Below are 6,000 nucleotides of genomic sequence, written 5' to 3' on the forward strand. Positions count from 1 at the left end.
AACAACCTCTAAATCCTGTGTGCTAGCTGCAATCAATCTCTCCACTGCTCCACAGCCTTGAACAGTCCCATGGCAAATTAGAGAGAAAATCCTCAACCCAGTCTGGCATCCAAGACCCTGCACAACAGGTCCCTCCCAAGGGTTCCTTAGACTTACCCTGCATGCTACTTAAATCGGAGTTCTCACCCTTCCCTAAACTAACCAGTCCTTCTCTGTCTCCCAGGGTTTTCTCCTGGCATTTCCCCTTCATGGTATGCCAATTCCCCCTCCAGCTTTCCAGATTTCATCCATTCTTTACGGCCTTAAATTCAAAAACCAGCTTTTCCATGAAGTATTTCCAATTCCTTCGGAGAGTTTTCCTTACAAATCTTTTTTGTTTTGTCTTGTTTTGAGACAGTCTCACTCTGTTGCCCAGGCTGGACTGCAGTGGTGAGATCACAGCTCACTGCAGCCTCCACTTTGCAGGCTCAGGCAATTCTCCTGCTTAGCATCCTGAGTAGCTGGGACCACAGGCACATACCACCACACCTGGCTAATTTTTAAAACTAGTTGTAGAAACAGGTGTCTCCCTATGTTGCCCAGGCTAGTCTCAAACTCCTGGGCTCAATCAATCCTCCTACCTCTGCCTCTCAAAGTGCTGGGATTACAGGTATGAGCCACCACACTGGCACCTCCAAATCTTTATAGCAGATAATTGGTCTTATTCCATCAAACCTTCCTTATATTCTTCTTCTTAGTATTGTAGCTAATTACATTAAATCATGTATATTAACTGCCAGGTGCTCACTAAATACTGCTTTTATTAACTATCATTATCCAAAGGGAGAGCACTTAGCCTTCCCATCTCCAGACCCCTGCAGTGCCCTGCCCATACCTTCAGAAAACAGGTGCTCCGAAGCTTGGTTGAACTGAAGGACTTTGTCTTTAAGTGGGTCCCTTTGCTTAATACTTATCTCAGAATTTAGAAGCAGTTTAACAATCACTGTCCTGATTGACAGAGCACTAAAGGATATCCCCCATTAGATTAATCAGGCTCTAGGGTTTCAGCTGGACCAAAATAGCCAAATTCTTACCCAATTATTATAAAGCTGCTCTTGGTATGGTGAAGTCCAGCTGACAGGGTTTCAGAACGCATGGAACCATGTTACAAACAAGTATCCAAAAAAGTGAAAACCCAGCAAATGCAGTGACACCCAACCTTTTCAATCCTAAATTCCTAAGGCAGAAAGTGGCATCGGGCTACATCCCCTGTCTCCCTCAGGTTAGCTGAGAGGTCTCAAATTTTGATCTCACTGGATCTTCTTCATGGTAATGACTGGGGAGAGTAATACAAGATAAGAAGATCTGGTTTACCTGGCCTGGCTGTAACACATGACCACTTGTCAGATAGATAAATCAAATAGTCTCTCTGTGGTATTGAGGCAGGAAAATAGGGGCTGGAGGGAGGGACTGTAAGGCCAATTCACACTTCAGTTATAATAGGAAATGACCTCTCCATAGGGCATATGCCTAAATGACTTTGTAACTTTACTTCATCCTCTCCATTTACATAGGGCATACCGCAAGTAACCAAAGGGATTCTCTCGGGGGTATTTAAACTCCCAAAAATTCTGTAACAGGGCCTTTGAGCTCCTGTGCTCAGGCCCGCTCCCACACGGTGGAGTGTACTTTCATTTTTTACTAAAACCCTCCATTCCTTCCTTGCTTTGTGCATTTTGTCCAATTCTTTGTTCAAGATGCCAAGAACCTGGACACCCTCTACAGTTAACAGTGTAATTCTTAGGCTCAACCCCATTTATGGTGATTCTCACAGGTAGGGTTGTTGTGGTACAGATAGAAAAATGGAAAGTGAATTTCCTCTTATGGAAACATATCAAAACAATCTAGGGGAGGCCTTCACTCCCAGGAATTCTCAGAATTACTCTCTAAAGCTGTTGTAAATTAATGCCTTCGTAAGGGATTAGCTACTAGGTAACAAAGACAACTAAGGTGGAAAGGTTTGTAGCCAAGCAACAAAGGGCACAAAAGAGGGTAAGGATTTGTCCTATCATCCACATTACTGTTTCACATGAGCTTTCTAGCAAGTGCATGTACCATGAATTGAATGAAGAGCAACAAGGAAGTACAGTTGTTTTTCTTTTCTTTTTTTTTTTTTTTTTTTTGAGACAGAGTCTCGCTCTGTTGCCCAGGCTGGAGTGCAGTGGCACAATCTTGGCTCACTGCAAGCTCCGCCTCCTGGGTTCATGCCATTCTCCTGCCTCAGCCTCCAGAGTGGCTGGGACTACAGGCGCCCGCCACCACGCCCGGCTAATTTTTTTTTGTATTTTTACTAGAGACGGGGTTTTTGAGACAGTGTCTCACTCTGTCACTCAGGCTGGAGTGCAGTGGTGCCATATAAGTCACTGTAACCTCCAACTCCTGGGCTCAAGCGTCTTCATTCCTCAGACTCCTTAGCTAGGAATACAGGTGCATGCTGCCACACTCATCTAATTTTTAAAATTTCATATAGATGGGGTCTTGCTATGTTGCCCAGGCTTGTCTCAAAATCCTGGCTTCAAGTGGCCTTTCTGCCTCAGCCTCCTAAAGGGCTGGCATTACAGGCAGGAACCACTGAACCCAGCCAACAGTTGCTTTTGGATGAAAAAGTAAAAAGTCATTCACTGGTCAACAAACACAATAGTTTTCTAATTCACATGCACGACTGCCTCTCATCTACTTAAACAACACATACGTACACACAACACACACACAGACACACACACACACACACACACACACACACACGGCCTTCTCCAGGTTTGCAAAGGGTGCTTACTCTGCACCAGTTACCAAGAATACCTTGTTCTCTACAGAAGCTGTGTGTAATAACTATTTTTCTATTTGTCTGGCTATCTACCTGCCTGTTTCTTGCCATGTTTCAAAAAAGGCTTAAGATGGCTTATGTGGATATGTCATATGACAAGAACTTAAATTAGAAGTGAAATGAAAATAGAAATAAAAACAAACCAAAGGTAAACCCACAGCAGACAGGGAAATGACTAAAAATCATAATGCTCCACACATCTGCTACCAGTGAATCACAAATTTACCTCTAAGCTTTCCAGTGGCCAAATTTGAAGAGAAGCCTAGTCAATTACATAATTCCTCTCTATAAGAGGGATTCCCAAATTTTGTGTGCATCTGAATCACCTGAAGAGTTTATAAAACTAGAATCACTGAGGCCCCACTTACAGAATTTTAAATTCTGTAGATCTAGGATGCGATGCTGGAACTTATAATTTCATCAAGTTCTCACTAATCTCTCAGGTAATAACAAATGAATCACTCAAGACAACAACAGTTATTTTTGATATTAAAATCATATAGGATTTTCTTCTAGGAAGTGGCAAAGAGAACCTTGTAAGATACAATGAATGAACATAGAGATGAGTTTCAGAGGTCATGGGCTGTTGCTTACAATAAACAATAACCTTCAAGATAGACTTTTACAGAGCTATTTAGAAGTGATTATGTTGAGATTTGGTCAAAGTGGGACCAAGACAAAAGTTATGTTTTCCATGAAGTTTTTTTTTTGTTTTTTTTTGTTTTTTTACCAGTTTGTCTTGACCCAAGGTAGGAACTAAAAAGGACTTTATTCAGTCTCATTATCTTTCTACCAAGCATAAACTTAAGAACCCCTTAGTAAATATGACAGCAAGGCATACAAACTGCAGGGCCTTGGCATCACTGAGGTTTATCTACAAACTATAATGTGGTGTTGGAAGAATGTAATCTAGTTAATCATATCTTTAAAGTTTATTCTCCCTCAGGGCTTGAATTGTGATGGAGGGAGGAGGCAGAGAGAGCGGGAATGGAAGGGACTGAGTTCATCACCACTCTGGCAATTGCTCTTTGGGAAGACCTAAGTCTGTTTTTAGCGGGCCCAAATCATCTAAAGCAAGCTTGTCTATCCTGCTGCCCACAGGCTGCACGTGGCCCAGTATAGCTTTGAATGTGGACCAACACAAATTTGTAAACTTTCTTAAAACATTAAGACTTTTTTGCTTTTTTTGTTTAAGTTCATCAGCTATCATTAGTGTTAGTGTTAGTGCATGTTATGTGTAGCCCAAGACAATTCTTCTTCCAATGTGGCCCAGGGAAGCCCAAAGATTGGACACCCTTGATAAGTTCTCAATATGGTGAAGTTCTCAGTATACCTGAATTTTGCATGGTCATGTAAAGTTATATTCATTTTGATTTTGTAGCAGAACGGACAGAAATTTTATTATATTTTTCATATCTCACATCTGTCCCTTTGAATCTGAAGTGAATCTGAGAGACTTTGGGGTTCTTCATAGCTTGGCTTTAAAAAAAAACAAATCAAGTACTAGATGGGCTGGTCTTTAGCTTTTCTGGGAAAGGGACAATTGGGGTGGTTCTAGGCAATCTATTATTTGCAGGCATGCATATATTATGGCTCTCAAACCTGGGTACAAGATGGCATAAGAGAGGTGTCGTTAGGTATTGACACCTCAAGTATTCAACAAATATTTATAGAGGGCTTGTTATTAACCAAGCACTGCACCCGATGTTGAGAATACAAGAATGAGCAAAGGACCGCCTCCATCCTCCATGGTGTTCACAGGGCCATCTTTACCTACAAGAGGCAGTTATAACAAAGCAGGTAAGCTGTCTGAAGAAATGCAGAGCACTCAGGAGAAGAAATATATCCACACTTCGGTGGTCAAAGGATTCTTGGAGGAAGCTAAAAGAAAGCTAAAAGAAAATATGTGGGTAATATGTAAATAGATATTAAACATGTAAAGGTAGGTTAAGCCTGAGTTAAGATGAGGTTCAAAGGGGAAGGTAAGAGAGAGTATTACTAAAAACCAAATAAAGTGAAATGAGCCAGCTTGTTGCGAAGGTTCATAAGCTAGAAGAAGGCATGCTGCAGAAGCTGAAAAAACTCCAATCCGACCTCTATGTATGTGAGGCTGGAGGTGAAAAGGCTGAGAGGCAAGGAGAGGGGACCAGATCGTGAATGGCCTTCTAATCCAAATTAAGGAATTTAGACTTTATCCCAAGAAAACTGAGAAACCATTAGGCTGGTGATCATGTATTTGCATTTAGAAAGATTACTTGAACCTCTACATCCCTCCCACCTGGCCAGGCACGGTGGCTCATGCCTGTAACCCCAGGACTTTTCAGGCTGAGGCAGGAGGATTGTTTGAGACTAGGAGTTTGAGATCAGCCTGGGGAACACAGCAAGACCCAGTCTCTACAAAAAATTTAAAAATTAGCCAGGTGTCGTGGCACATGCCTGTAGTCCCAGCTATTTGGGAGACTGAGCGGGGAAGGTCAATAGGTCAAATGAGTCTATGAATTCGAGGTTACAGTGAGCTATGATGGCACCACTGCATTCTAGTCTGAACAACAGAGCAAGACACTGTCATTCATTCATTCATTCATACACACATACATAAAGTATTAAAAAAAGTAAAACAAATCCCCCACACCTCACCTTTATGTGTAAGGTCAGATGAGTGACGTTGTCAACTCTGAGGTAGCTGGAAGAGTACTGCCACTTTGAGGTCAGGGATATGAAGGTATTTTACCAGTTATGAGAGACTAAATAAATGACAGTATTATTACACTGTTCCTCAACATAAGTAATGTATACTTCTCTCATACTGTTTCTCACATACCCCACCTCCATTACTTCATCATCCAAGCAAACAGTTTCTGAGGAAAAAGAACAGGAAAGTGGGCATATAGTAGTATCAAAGCACCCCCTGCCTTGTATCCCTAGAGATATGACAAGCTCCCCGAAAGGTAAGCAGGTATTTGTAAACGTTTTTATTAGTGAGTCAATTATTTAATAGGGATATTAACATATATTGGTGGAAAGGTGTTCTCAGGTGTGATAAGGAAGTATTTTGTTTTCTATATGTTTATGATTAACAAACATCTTTTAACAGCTGAACCTTTAAGGCAACTGAAATCCAAGCCATAGTGTATACA

The sequence above is a fragment of the Symphalangus syndactylus genome, chromosome 7, assembly GCF_028878055.3.
Source record: "Symphalangus syndactylus isolate Jambi chromosome 7, NHGRI_mSymSyn1-v2.1_pri, whole genome shotgun sequence".
Taxonomy (NCBI): Eukaryota; Metazoa; Chordata; class Mammalia; order Primates; family Hylobatidae; genus Symphalangus; species Symphalangus syndactylus.